This window comes from Manis javanica, chromosome 8 (assembly GCF_040802235.1).
Source record: "Manis javanica isolate MJ-LG chromosome 8, MJ_LKY, whole genome shotgun sequence".
NCBI classification, from domain to species: Eukaryota; Metazoa; Chordata; class Mammalia; order Pholidota; family Manidae; genus Manis; species Manis javanica.
In genome coordinates this window covers 58,056,046-58,072,303 of record NC_133163.1, presented here as the reverse complement: position 1 = coordinate 58,072,303, position 16,258 = coordinate 58,056,046, and the positions used below count along the sequence as shown (strand labels likewise).

The following is a 16,258-nucleotide window of genomic DNA, read 5'->3' as shown; positions in this document are numbered from 1 at the left end:
ATTGAGATTTTTGGTAATTTTAAATTAAGGTGCATATTTCGCAGTAAGGCAAATGAACCCTGTTTTACTATTGTATTTTAACCAAAATGTAATTCTGCTAACACTGGTTACTAAACAACAAAATGATAACAATCTTACCATATCTGTTAGTGCCACTTTGACAGTATCTATGAAAATATGGAAGTGTTTAGACATGACATTTGTATTTCAGAATTTTTTTTCATTCTGAATCTTAATAGAAAAGAGATGAATAAATTCACAATATTGACTTTGTATGACTAGAAAATGAGCAAAACATTTTTCTTTTCTTCAGGCAAAAAGTTGATTCTCTTCTTGGCATTATTCTCTAGTCTTACAAATGTTCTTGTGCATAACAAGTACTTTTCCTACTGTGACTCTGCAGTTTAATTAAACTATAGTTATACAACTGTATTCATGAATTTCATTCCTATCTTTTTTTTCTAATATGGAACGTTTCACGAATTTGCATGTCATCCTTGCGCAGGGGCCATGCTAACCTTCTCTGTATCTTTCCAATTTTAGTATATGTGCTGCCGAAGCAAGCACCCTATCTTTTTTTGACACTTGAAACAGATATATATGCATAAATATATATATGTATATATATATAAATTGCATTAAAACACAACTTTATTTTATATTATTCATTAATATACTTTATATGATATATAGGCAGTCTAAAAAACTTTATAGTCATGAGGAATTGAGAGAATTCCACCCATTTTTAAATGATGAGTTTTTCAAACCCACATTCTTATAGAGAGTAATCTACTTTAGTCAGTCTACTGGTTTGAATGTTTATTTCATTCAAACATTTCACAGTTAACACCTAGAATAATATTTGACCAAATATCTGGGTACCTCGTTCCCCAGTCAAGTTGACTTACAAAGTTAATCATCACAGAAGAGTTAATTAGAAGTAATGTAGTTGTGTGGCCTTGTACTTTCTGGCACAAGGTAAATGTTAAATGGCACATATTAAATATTAACAGTAATTAACTGTAAAATAGTTACAGTTTCTTAAACATTGTCACACTGGAGTTTTCCAACCCTGGGAAAGTTCTCTCTGGATTCAGTGAGACTGAATAATGACAGTGGAATGTTGTGGTTGAAAGGATTTATACCCTGCTTTATTCTTATGGTGGCAGGTCCAGTGCTAGAATCACATCTGCCCCTCCTTCTCTGCATCCACACCTCTCCTCCTCCAGGCAGAGCACTGGTGGGAACTCTTTATTGCAGAAACACAGCTTATAAAGGCTCATTGCCAACACATGTGTAAGCATGCACCTACACAGTAGGCAATTACATCATTGCACATGCTCAGGGGGCAAGTAGATTACCATCAGGTGAGGATCCTGGCCATTGGAACATCTGTTTTCCCTACAAATATATACAATTGGCCTAGGGGTGGTGAGCATTGTATAAACCTTTTCTTTAGAACAACTATGATCAAAATTGGTATGATACTCTAATCTTGCTTTATATTATAAGGGTCAAGGACCAAAACAATCCTACTTAATTTTCTGGAATTGTCATTTCCAAATATATTCAAGAGAGCCACTCTGAGTCTTAGGATATAATACCACAACTTTCACATAGTTGATATATAATTCTGGGCATGTGCTAGGGACTCAATTGTTACATTTGGTCTCTAAATAAATAGTAAAGCCTAAACCACTGAGTAATAGTTTATGGCATGACCTAAATTTAAGAGCTAACAGAGAGATGCTAGTAGGGCCCTTCCAGAACAAATATCTTTGCTAAGGCAGAATGTCTTGTGTGAACTGATACTGTTTTGTATGATGCTGGAGGAGAATGAAACCACAAGATTACCTTGGCATATTCTAATGGAAGAATATGTTTTTGTTTTTCTCATCCTGAAGTTGGTCTTATTGGAGTTTTGCAGGAGATAACTATTGACTTGCCTACTATGACTTCCAGTTGAAGTTTTTAATGTGTAGCATACAGGATTATTTTCTTGAAGTTCCCTCAGAAATTCAAATAGCCATAGCTAATCTATGGAGAGTGAAAAATTCTTTTAATTGCACATCTGAAATTTGAGTTTAGCTCCTCTGTACTACTGAAAGAAATACCCTCACTAATGTAGTGTGTAATGCAGATATATATTTTTGATGGATGTGATGCAAAAGCAGAATTTACCATGATGGGTGTGTTTTTGTAATAAAAATGTGTAGAAGTCTTATGAATAACATTGGTTTGTGTAGTAAAATTGATTTTGCATCTCAATATATCAAATCATACTTAGAATATTTGAGGTATCTTCTGCTGAGAATTACAGAAAAATCTCTATCACTATTTTCAATGCATTCTACTCCTCACTGTTATCACCTAATTCATAAATGTCTTACATAAAAGCCAAGGCCCTTATGCTAATACACTCCCAGGGGATTCCTCTCTTCTCAATTTTGATTTTTAAATGCTGATGTAAATTAATCTGAGATGTTCAGTCTCATCGCCTACCTGAAATCTCCTTCTATGATCTTTAGGCTACAGGTTGGCCTCCTGAAAGAACTATGAGGTGTACTCAGTTGTTGATATTGCAGAGAATGATTTGAGAGAAAATATTTTCAGAGTAAGCTAAAGTCATAATGATACATATAATCAAAAAACCCAGGATGTCTGGAAATATTTTCATTAGAAACCTATGACTTTGAGGATAGATTCTTCTGCCCACTCTAGGCCAACAGAGCAAAATTTGTTACATGGGCCTGGGTGAAACCTCAGGAGAAATTTGATTTGTATTTATTCATCTAAGGGTATTATAGTCACTATTTGCAATGTCCTATTTTCTAATGTATAATAAAGCCCACTCCCCTTTGTTCCCTATTTACTTTATCTTTAACACTCCTTTTCTTGAGTTATACTTAAGCAACCTAGAATGAACACTCTTAAAAAAATCATGGCTAAGGAGTCAATAACTTAAAATAGTTCGGCTATTGGATTCTTAAAATTCCTTTTTCCATTAGTTTATTATAACAATTACCTTAAAATCCACTTAAAAAATAATATTTGGGTCTCAGGTGATCCATGTTTAGGAAGTAAGGGATTAAATTCCTCAGAATAATTCCCACGTAGTTACAGCCCATCAGAATCAAGGAACTATATAGATATCCCTGGGTGAGACCATTTAAATTCCCAGTATGGTATGCACGCATGGTCCATGTTATTCTCCCCTCATATCAGTGTCCTGTGGCTGCCTTAACAAATTACCATGAACATGGTGAAGTAAAACAAGGGAAACCTATTTCTCTCCAGAAACCTAAATCAGGGTTTCAGCAAGGTCATATTCCCTCTGAAGGTTCTAGAGGAGAATCTGTTTCTTGCTTTGACCAGCTTTTGGGTGGCTCTAGGCCTTCCTAGTTGTTTCTACACTCATGGCCACATCACTTCAATATCTGCCTTCATATAATACCTTCTCCGTGTCTCATCTCCCTTTTTATCTCTTTTACAAGGACACTCGTGATGGCAGTGAGGCCACCTGGACAATCCCAGACAACTTCCTCATCTAAGATTTTTTAATGTACTTACATCTGATTTATTAATTAATCAGGTAATAATCACTCTTTTTCTAAACAATGTAACATTGCAAGTCCCAGTGATTAGAACTTGGTATCTTTGTATGGCCATTACTAGCACTTCTGACTCATGTCATGTTCCCTCTGGTTAGCTCCTAAGAATGCATTTACCAGATCAGTTTCCCTGAGGCAGAAACTTGCTGACTTTCCTGGGTTCTATTAACAGCCATCCTCAAGAAAATAGCTAAATCTTACTAACGTTTCAGAAGGAAAAAATGAAGACAAATAGAACTCATAGCTTAACTAGAATAATCTGTACTGAAACATTGGAAAAATAAGTTGCATATACTTTTAAAAGGATAATAAATCATTACTAAGTGGAGTTTATCACAAGATGAGTTTGTTTCAAAATTCTGATATCAACCAATGTAACGCATCATATGAAAACCATGACCATGTCAATAGAATCAGAAAATAGTTTTGAAAAAATTCAGTACCAATTTTTGACTAAAATAATTAACAGACTAAGAACAGAATGTTATATATATGCTCTCTCCATTTATATACAACATTTATTAGCGATCCTAGTCAGTTACAACAGTGCAAAAAATGAAATAAAATAAATTGATTTTTGAAAGGAAGAAGAAAAATTATCTATACAGAACCATTGTTCTGTAACAGTGGGAATTTTGGTTGCAAGGGTGTAAACATTCATCACAACTCATTCAATAGTACATTTAAGATAATCTACACAATTTACCATATGTGATTTTTTCCCTTAAAAATACTAACAATAACAACTGTGGAAGAAACCAGCTTTGGTAATTTTTCTTCCTTTGAAGTAACACACTGTAATGAAATAAATGCACAGTTTTAGGACACAGATCACTTAGTTTTGTTTCTTGGTTCGCCCCTTTTCATTGAGGAATATTAGGAAAATTACTTACCTTCCCTAAGACTTATTTCCCTGTATTGCAAAGTAGGAATATTTACATTCCAATAATGGACTGTTGTGAGAATCAAATGCAACAATATGTTTAAAGCACTTAGTAGACTACATTGTCTTAATTTTTATTTTATATACTCACTTATACACATATTCTTTCATTATAAAATTGCTGCTTTTCTGAAATAATCCCCTTTATTTTCTTCCATTAAATCTCTTCCTTCATAGAACTGAAGAGGGAAAGAGTAGTTGATCTGGCAATTTGATTCAGTTTTCATTTCCTTATTTTGAGAAGAGACTGCCACTCATGGAAGGAAGGTGAGAACGGTAGACAAAGAGATGAAATAGTAATTGCTGAGCATAAGAGCCAAACCTATGCCATTTTGTAATGATCAGAAATCCTTTATCTTAACTGTAATCACATACAGAGAAGTTGTGGGAAAACTTTTGTCCTGTAGTATGCAAACAGATTCTTTAGTTGAGCATACTCTCAAGCACCATGGATTGACCTACCATTTATCTGCAGCATAAGGCCTGCTGTGTTTTCCTTCTGTATCTTTGCCTAACATTTACTGCCCCCACCATCAGCACTGCAAAGAAAATTCTTTTCGGACTCCCTTTTGTCTGTCCCCTCTCTTCTGTTTGCTTCAACATCATGAACAAACTCCATCTGCTCCATAACTTTTCCTCTGGATATTGTAATATTTCCTTTTATAACTTTATTTGAAATTACAGTATGTTGTCTCTCTGTATTTCATTTATGTAGAGTCATCTATTCCTACTTTTAAATAATAAGCACTTAAGAATGGAGACACCAAAAAGAAACAAGTTCTTTAGAAATAAGCACAAATATACACTTTTAGATAATTAAATAGACCTGGAAGAATATCTGGTTAAGGTGCTTGGCTTTTTAGACAAAGAAGGTGAAGTCCTGGAAAACCTAAGGGACCTGTGCAAGGACTTTAGAGAAACAACACCTTACCTGCTTGCATGAACAGAACTTGGCATCATGGCTGCAAGTCTTAATCTGCCATATTTTGATCCTGTCACATTGAGCTGGTTTATTCAAATTGTTTCCTCATCTATAACATTTCCTCATCTCTTCCTCTCATAAAATTCAACCGGATCTTGTAAAGGGAATATTTTGGAAAGTCACATCTTAAAGGAGTGTTAGCTAATTTAGTATTCTATTTATTCATTAAATTAAGGAAGTTATGCATATTTTATGTAAAGGAGATATCTGGTATTTATAATTTTTCTCCATAGTCACACATCCATCTGTTTATTCTGATTTTCTCCATAAGAAATAAACCATTACTTGAGATGGAAATGATAGCAGAAATTCATCCACTATTATCATAGCTAATTAAAACATAAGTGATCAGCTTTAAACAAATTATACATATAAACATATATATTATCATGTATAAAATGTAAACATATATAGATATTTAAAACGAGTGGAAGTCTAAAAATTATTTAAAATAATTAGATCATGCAACCTCTGCCCTTATTACTAAATTCCAAATCAATTCTGTCAGTGAAGGAGATTAAATAATTGATGCATTGAGTGTCAGTCTTATTACATAGAGATGGGGGACACTAGGTGCACATGTGAATTCGCAGCAGAGCATAATTTTTATATTGCTCATTACTTGATATGTTTTGCCTTTTAAGATAAAGCCTTGTTTCTCATGCACACAAAAGCATTTCAGAAGATTAATTTGGCCTTCATTAATAAATAATTAAGCATTTTATCTCTGCATTGACTGATAGCAATTGTAAATCCCATCTTGCTCATATTGCTCATTTGATGTCCAGCAAACAGGATTGTCTATGGAAATTTTGTGAATCAAGCTTATGGTATATTAGCCATACTTTGCTTGCCTTTGAATTCCTCTTAGTTGTTGGTAAAGCAAATCAAGCCTCATGAGTGATAACCTGTCAGAAGACACTGCTCTGGAAAGCCATACTCACATCAATACTGACTGTTCGAAGTTATTAGATGGAACACTTCTCTTTATAATTAGGAAGACAAACATGGCAAAGAATATGCTGCTTCATCAAGTTTTGCATGTGACTCATTCCCAGAGCGAACTTTTAAAAGGGCCCTATGAATTCTGTCAAGAAAGAATGAAAATAAATCATTATGATACTTTAATATAGTTAAGTCAGCAAATAAATATATATGAAAAGCAATTAATATATATGAAAAGCAAATATTGTATTTAATTAAACATACTGTAAAGTTTATAAACCAAACTCTACTTAGAAGTATAGAAGTGCACATTTTATCAAGACAGTACTGAGTCTATTACATGACTATAATTGGATTCCAGACACACAGTTTTCTTGAAGATCAATTACCCAGATCACCCAGAGGTGACAACTTACTGAGAGCATTATTTACTCTTCACCGAACTACTAATGCCTAGACAAATGCTTGCACAGAGAACATTCTTTAAATAACCATAAAGATTGTATTTATGTAAAATTACTGTAGAAAAATAATTGTATCTTAAAAATGAGCTTATTTAAGGTTTTATCATTTATTCTAAGTCACTCATCTCTGTTGAGAAAAACTATCTATGTCCTGGAGAGGTCACTTAAGTGACACATAAGGTACATAAAGAAATGTCCAAATAAGCAGGGCTCTTCCTTAGGAAGAGCTGATGGTGAAAAAAAGGAAGATAGAAAGTGTAGTATTTTAGTCCCTTTAAGACTGCTGACTTCAGAATAGACAGCACAGCAGTACAATACATGCCTTTCTTTGGCTAAAGTCATTTGACTGCTAAAACTAAAAGCAGATCCTACTTTGGAGCCTTTGGGATGTAGCAAATGAATTTCCACTTAACATTGTCTCCCATTACTTGCTTTCTGAGTATATTGTATAAAATAGGCTCTGAATAAAATGTTGTTTCATTAACTTAACAGTTGAAGAAAGGAAGCTTACAGAGAGTAGAAATCTTTAACACCTTAGTAATAGAAAATTTTTGCAAAGGAAGAACCTTCATGATTTTCCAGAAAAATTACATTTTTATAAAGGCCAAATACATAATAACTTATAACTCAAATAGAAAATATACTTAAGCTTACACTTTTGCTATATATTAAAGTCAACTACAGGTTTATATTTTTCTGTAATACTGTTCTTGAATCCTTTTAAACCTGTCTCTTGGCAGGCATATTCACAAGAGTAAATCAAGAAATAAACTATAAACTGAACAATATTTTTTCTTTTTTAAAGCGTTTTACCATGAAGGGCTTCAATACATTTCATAGATCATTATGTGAAATTATTTTAATAAGATGCAAATAAGAGAATATTAAAAATAAATGGTTTATTTTTGGCAAAACATTGGTTTGTTTAAATTATCTTTATGTAATAGAAGATATTCAAGATTCATGCATTGAAAGACTTTGTATTTAACAATAGCTACAAAGTTGAAATGTAGATTCTAGTTTCTTTAAAGTGGAAACAGAAGCTATTTTCCACAGAAGGCAGATTTCAAAAGACAAAGCTTAATACTTACATTACTAAAAGTTTAAATAGGTATGTTGTACATACTTAGCTGCTGGAGTAAGTATGGGTGTCTGAGACAGAAAATGAATGTCCCAGGCAGAAGTAAATCAATCTCAGGAGAATTTTAATATGAAGTGTCCTGATGGTGGGCACACGGTGCACTGTCCACAGCTATCCTTCCACTGATAACAGGAAGGCAGTGAGAGATACAAGGGAGAGATGACAAACGGAACGGCTCTGCCGTGTCCTGAGTATCATGTGCCACGCCACTTTTTGAGTTTCTTAAATCCAATTGCTCCTTAGTCCTTAATTACTTTTCAGATTTCCTTTTTGCAGGATTTGTTACCATGAATCCAAGAGACCTTGTCTTGGCGCTTTGACAGAAAGGATCGGTGTGTTTAACCAGAGCTAATGAATATCTTCCATTTCCTTCAGGAGAAAAGTAACAAGTGTTTTGCTGTTTCTGGGGCTGCATGTGCAATTGATCGCAAGACGCACCTTTGGCATAGTAATAACAAAAGTCTCCTCTGTTAACTCCAAGGAATAACAATAGAAATGTGTAGAAACATAATCTGAATCTCTTCCGTTTCTTCTCGTTCATCCAAAATATGCTAAGGAGCTACTTAACTAATGCTTTATCATTTTAACTTATAACAAAATAAGTGATTTGTTCATTTCTCAATTTTAATCACAATTGACCAAATATATGGACTTTACATTAGACAATGCCTATTACATGGTGCACATGATAAGAAAATGTCAGAATTGCTAACAAAAAATGATCATTTATATTCCCTAGCCACTAATGCCACATTTCAGAATATGAGGATGTTGATATGTTATTTTTGTTTGTTGTTTTCTGTTTTCTGGTTACATGATTTATCATTGCCATGTTAATGGTTCCTTTCTGTGCAATAAACACACTCCAAACCAGCACGTGCAAACATTCTAGTAGTAGTGCAACAAACCAGATTGAAATGTCCATCTTTTGACCATTGATATTAGATTCATATCTCTTACAGATTACTTGAGGTATATTGACATGCTAAATTATATGCTAAAATTAATATTAGCTAATAATATATTGCTCCAATTTATAAAATTGATATATTGAATCTATTATATTCAAATCAACTGTTATGAAATTTTCAGTAATATTTTCCTTCTTGTGGAACTAAATCTCTTTACTTGAATGCAATTATCAAATTTTGAGGTTAGTATATTTTTATTAAAGTTACTTTTTATAAGACAAATTTAACCTGCTGTATTAAATGTGGAATCATACCTCCACATTTTCTGATTTGTGTTAAGATAAGGTGGGGTTTTAGATACAGAATACTATTATTCAATCCATATATTTTATATAATGTATCCTCTGTACTTAACTGGCTTAAATGATTCTAATCAATTATTTTATTTCTCATTCTATTTCATATTCACATAGGTGATATGTTATCTGAATTTATGAATATTTTAAACATCTTGGTTTTTTATTTTCCTCATGTAAATATTAAAATTATTTGGACCTACATTTTGGAAGAGGTAACACAGCACAACACATGTTCTGCTATGAAGACTGAGCTATAATTCTTTTAACAACCATTTCATGGGATCTATCCTCAGATAAGAATTTTAAACCTTCTTTGCCTCAGTTGCCTTACTTTTTAAAGACAGGTAATGCTAGTTCTTACTGATAGGGTCTTTGCTATGGATAAACTGTGTCAGAAACATAGTAACCCCCCAATAAATACAGATCATTGCTGACACCAGTACTTGACACCATGCTGACTTCCAGCATTTATTGCTAAAAACAAAATGGAAGTCCCAGGGAGGGCTGAATTTCATTATGAAATAGGTCATATTTTCCACAATTTGATGTATGCAATTTTTACTTTATCGTATAGCTTTAAAAGATAATTCCACTTACATCATGGGTCTTGTTTCATTGGTTGCATCTTGAATACGTTGCCCTCTTTTGAACTACTTCCTCAGATTATCAACTGAGGAAATATCTTGAACCAGTGTTTTGTAATAAACTGAGAGGTAAATGACACTTGCTTTTCTTTTGTCTTTACCTGGTTAGTAATGAGATCTCCCCTCAGAGGTACAGTTACAGCAAGAAGTCAGGTATATGTGGGAAATTCTAGCCAATTCCCTGTGGTGAATGCAGTTCTGCTGTATTAAGAAACATTATTCCTGGCCCAAATTCCTGCTCTGACATATGAGCAAAGAGGTGTTGGTTCTGTCATCATATACTGCTACTCAAGTATTTTTATTACACCCCTGTCAACAAAGATGCAATTGTCTGACTCAAGCCCAACCCTGCTCCTACTTTTTATCCAACTATTTTCAGGCCTGTGTAGCCTGTGATACCATGTGTAAAAAAAGAGGGTGATTCCTCAGAAAACAGTGTCCACACAGGAGAGGAACAGCGCAGGTTTCTTATTCGTACAAAACTTGCATTTATGATCCAGGTGCTCATAAAATAATTCCAACATCACACTCTTTTTTTTTAATGTGATAAGAACACTTGACACAAGATGAACCCTCTTAACAGATTTTTAGTGTACAATATAGCTATAGGTACAATGTTGTACATCAGATCTCTAGAATTTATTCATCTCACCTAACTGAAATTTTATACGTATTGATTAGTAGATCCCCATCTTTCCCTCCCCATGGCTCCTGGAAACCACCATTCTATTATCTGCTTCTATGAATTTGATTATTTAATATGGCTCATATAAATGAAATCATGAATATTTCTCTTTTTGTGACTGTCTTATTTCAGTTTGCATAATGTCCTCTAGGTCTGCCCATTTTTCACAATTGACAGGATTTCCTTCTTTTCACAGTTGAATAATATTCCATAGTTGTATATATCCATTTTTCTTTATCCATTTATCAACTGATAGACGCTTATGTTGTTTCCACATCTTGGTTATTGTGAATAGCACTGCAATGAACATGGGGCAGTTATATCTCTTTGAAATCCTGATTTCGATTATTTGGATAGATACCTAGCTGTGGGATTGCTGGATCATATGGATCCACAGGAACGAACCTCCGTACTGTTCTCCATAGGGCCTACACCATTTTGCATTCCCACCAATAGAACACATGTGTTCCAATATCTCCACATCCTCTCCAACTCCTGTTTTTTTTATTATTTATAGTAGCCAAACTATCAAGTATGAAGCAATATCTCATTGTTGTTTGGATTTCCATTTCCCTGATGATTAGTGATGTTAAGCCATTTTTATATCTTCTTTGGAGAAATGTCTATTCAAGTCTTTAGCCCATTTTTAAAAATTGAGTTCTTAGTAGTTTTTGCTACTGAGTTGGGCTCATTCCTTTTATAGTTGGAGATGGACCTTTCATCAAATAAAATGTTTGCAAATATTATTTTCCTATTCCATAGGTTATCTTTTCATTCTGTTGATAGTTTCCTTCATTGTGAAGAAGCGTTTTAGCTTGATGAAGTCCCACTTTTTTGTTTGTTACTTTCTTGTCTGTGATTTCGGTGTCACATCCATTAAATTATTGCCAGAACCAATGTCATTTTCCCATTTTTTTCTAGGGGCTTGGCAGTTTCAGGATCTATTTTTAAGTCTTTAATCAGTATTGGGTTGTTTTTTGTGTATCATATAATACAAGAGTCCAATTTTATTTGTTTGCATGTGAATATTCAGTTTTCCCAATACCATTGATTAAAGAGATTATCGTTTCCCCATTACGTTTTCCTGGCACCCTTTGTCAAAGCTCAATTGATTATTTATGTGTGGATTTCTTTTTAAGAAGTACAGTCTCAAAAGCTCTATCTAAACTTAGTTTGGGATATTCTAGGTAAAAGAGGCATCTTAGCCGGAAAATTGCTCAGAGCATCTAGTAGGTAAACTGTATTGATCAGTATTGATACAGTTCATGGTATTCTTTGGCTCACCTTCTTCCTCAATATAAAGTGCCATTTCCCTAGTTCTAGAAACTATCAAATTAAATTCCTTAAGTGGATATTTCAGTATTAATGCTCATATGTTTAAGAAATATGCTTTACTGCATTTCTTAATTTTTTGCCATTAACTATTAACTACCTATCTTGGGATATGAGTATTTAGCAAACTTTTATTAGCCCTGTCCATCCATCCATCCATTATCCTCCTGTTCTCCATATTCCATATATATGTGTGTGTGTGTGTGTGTGTGTGTGTGTGTGTGTGTGTGTGTATGTGTGTGTATACATATATAAAAGTTGATATTAGGTACTTTTATTGTTGTAACTAGATAAATGTAAACCATAACCGGGCAATATTTTATAGTATGATTATTTTTTTGTTCCTTTTGAATCTTTTTTACTTCCCTTATATTAATACATTCCTTTTTGCTATTTTGCAATTAGTTTTGTTTTCTCTGTTCTTATAGCTGGTTCATTTCCAAACCATGCCCTAATTATCTATATTTTTTTTCTCTTTACATTAAAACATATCAAGTATTTTATCATGTTTATTACCTTGATTGTGGTGATGGTATCACAAGTGTACACATACATCCAAATTCACCAAATTATATACATTAAATATATTCATCTTATTATATTCCAATTATATGTCAATAAAGCTCAAAAAAGAATTTTAAAAAAAGAAAATGGTATTTGAAAATCTATTTAATGATATGGAAAGACATATGTGCAAATGATGATCTCCCTTTTAGAACTTTTTAAACCAGTGGATACATGTCTGTGTCAATTTTATTTGACAGTAAGCTGCAATATGCTGCAGCTGTCATTTAGATGCTGTCCTTAAGCATCACCCTAAGGATTTCCTCCATTTCTCTTTTGGCTTGGATCAACTGCTTCCTGGATCCAAAGTCTTCCCTCTTGTTTTATTCCTTCATCTTAGGGAAGCATCAACTCCAGTGATTCCTGGAAAGGAGGGGAGCAAAGTGGAGGAGTGAGAGCATGGAAAACAAAATCCGTTGAAATCTTTCATGTCTGCAAAACCTTAATCTTCTTTCACACTTAAATAATAATTAGGTTTGCTGAAGAAATCTAAATGGAAAATCTTTTTTGCCTCAGACTGTTAAGGCACTGTTTCATTGTCTTTAATTTCTAATGTTGCACTTAAAAAGTCCCAACTTATTCTATGGTTGATCATTTGTAAGCAAATTGTTTTTGATTTATAGGATATTCAATGTTTTCTCTTTGCCCTCCTATTTTGTGATGATTTCTAACCTTGATGTCCTTGATCTACTATATCCACCATTCTGAATGTTTGATAGTCTCTTTGCATTTGGAACTTAATTTGTGGACTTTTCTTTATGTGTTAATGATTTTTCCTTCCATATTTTCACTTCTGTAATTCTTATTTAGAAATTGCTCCTTTTGAACAAATCCTGCAGCTGTCTTTTGCTTCTCTCTAAATATTTTACCTATTTTGCTTTAAGTTTTTATTTTTCTTCACATTTACTTAAATGCTTATTGAATTATTTCATAATTTTATTTTTAACATCCTTGTTTCTTTTTTTTATTGTGCTTTTTCCAAAAACTGTACTTTTTTTCATGGATACGATATATTCTCTTATTCACTGAGATTTTGCATCTGTCTTTGCCTTGAACAGTTTCTCACTCCTCCAAGTTCCTTTTATCTGTTTGTTTTAATCTCAGTATTCCTTCTTAGATACATTCTTCAGATACCTGGTTATGCTTAACTTTCTTCTCAGAGATGAACGCAACACTAGATACTGATGGGAATCTCTGTGCATGAGTGCAACAGCCATCACCTCTGGCCATCAGAGTAGCATGATATGTGTGTGTTATTTCATTCAGAAACTCCCTATGAGCATCTACAGTTTGTTTCTCTGAGTGTTCAGGTTTCATAAAAAGCCTCTTTCAGTCTCTTGCTTAGAGGGAATAAACTTTGCTGTCAGTATTCTGAGAGTAAAATTTGGAAGAGGGCTGGCTAATGGTTCTGGATTCTTTTTTCTATAATTCCAGTTTTCACTATAGCATTTAACCTCAAATGGTTCTGAATTTCTAAATATCACATAGTCCTTGTTCTATCCTCTCCAGAGAATAATTTTCCAATCTTCTGCTGGCTGCATTAAATGAGTAATTGCTTCATAAAAACTTTTAGCTTATAGTTCCTTTTTATGCCCCATCTTAAACCCTACTTCTAGAGGCACCGGTAGCCAAATATTCCTGAGTTTTTTGGTGGTGTTCTATTTTAAATCATGTTGCTTTTCCGATTCTCCCACTTAAGATTTAGAGTTGCCAGATGAGTTATAAGACTCGGTTAAATTTGAACATACTTATTCTAAAAGAAGTATTCATTGTTTTGCTGAGATTCAAGTTTAACTATACTTGCATTTGCTAAGTATTGCAATACTATCTTAAATATAACCTCTTTGGGTTTATACAATCAGCTACCATTTAACTTTTAGTTTACAATTTCCAAAATTTGAGACTATTTCGCCTGCTCTTTTGATTCTTGTTTTTACACATTAAAAATAATTTTACTGTCATTTTAGTGTAAATCAAAGAAGCTTTCTTTTGTTATGTCTACTATATTAATCAAAAGTACTTATTTTTAACGCAAATCCCAGGACTTCTTCTTAGTTACCGAAAAAGAAGTGGAATCCTCTTGATTTAACCGTGTTTAGAAATACATTATTCATATATACATATATGAGTAGCTTTTAAAACTCTGGGATGCATCATTGGGATTACAATACCTCCATATTCAACAGAAGCATCATTTTATGAGCTATGAATGTGAATATTTGGATGTGGAAGCTGAGACATGCTTCTTATATTTACTAATGTCATTTAAAGGAATAGTTTCATAAAATAGGATAAAAATATAAAGCCCCTCAGGAGTTATTGTTAATACATTGATCTGGTTGACACTTCTAACAGAGTGTTATGTGATATTGGGTATAATAGGGAGATTATTCTCCGTTTCATTATATTTAATTAATGCCAAGTCTAATCTATAGCCCAGCACATAAAATGACATATAGAAGAGAGGTCTGAAATTCTTCTTGAGCTGAAATATAAAAGCTGGATAAGATCTTAAAGATCATTTTTCCTCTATTTTCTGATGGCTATTTATATGATTCCTCTCTCTTTTATAGGTTCCAACATTTTGCTAACTTATTAAGGCATGTACATTTTAAAATAAATTTCTTAACATAGCATTTTTCTTAATTTTTAAAAAAATTCTTAAAACTGATATGTAACATCACGGGAAGATGGCGGCATGAGTAGTTCAGAGGAAATCTCCACAAAACATATATATTTATGAAAATACAATAAATACAACTATTCCTAAAAGAGACACCAGTGGATGCAGTACAACAGCCCGGATACATCTACATCTGCGGGAACTCAGCATCACACGAAGGGGGTAAGATATGAGCCATGGCCAGGTGGGACCTGAATGCTCCCCCACCCCAAAACCCAGCAGGAAGAAAGGAGTCAGAACGGGGAGGGAGTGAAAGCCCAGGACTGCTAAATAACCAGCTCTAGAAATCCGCACCTGGAATGCAGACACAAGGTGCATGGGGTGCTGGATATTAGAGAAACAGAAAAGCAAAACCTGGGGGCAGGTCCCTGCAACTGGTGCCCCTGAGACAAAAGAAAAGTGAGTGCTTTCTGCAAGTCTTAAAGGGACAGGGACGCCATAGGTGGCAAAGTTGTCCCAGCAGCTGGGAGTACCGGGGAAACAGGCGCTCTAAATGGAGGCAGTGCAGCTCTAAAGCCCCTCAAAGTACAAGGCAGCCTGCCAGTAGTTCCTCCAACTGGTGCAGACCCCGACACATGGGCCCAGTAGCAGTAGAGTGGGACTGTGTGCCAGGGGGTGGAAGTGGTAGAAGGAACCGAGAGCAGATCCATGCACCACAGGGCTAGCCTGCAGTGGCATGACTGAACAGCCTGGGCATGGCTCATGCACACCAGCGACAGTGAAGCCAGAGCCCAGTAGAAACCTGTGAGGAAAACCCCCGTGTGCACCAGCAACAGAACCGGAGGGAGCAGGTGCACTCCAAGGAGTGGACCGGAATCCTAGCCCAATACACAGCCACCCAGGCCAGAACCAAAGGCCACTGCTGCCACACAGCTGCCCGGAAGGGTCGCCGCTAGCACAGAGGAGTGCATCTGGCATGCCTACCACTCCCCGCAGGGCTCCGCGCTGCTCTGATGGACACCCCACCCACAGCAGCTTAGGAGTGTAACCCAGT

General features: G+C 34.5%; 1 non-coding gene across 1 annotated transcript; it reads right to left on the bottom strand.

The window, feature by feature from the left end:
• Nucleotides 1-460: 460 nt before the first annotated feature.
• LOC118973749 (U6 spliceosomal RNA) lies at nucleotides 461-567 on the bottom strand. The gene has a single exon (XR_005063281.1). It is a non-coding gene; the product is annotated as a U6 spliceosomal RNA (small nuclear RNA).
• Between the last annotated feature and the right edge of the window lie 15,691 nt (nucleotides 568-16,258).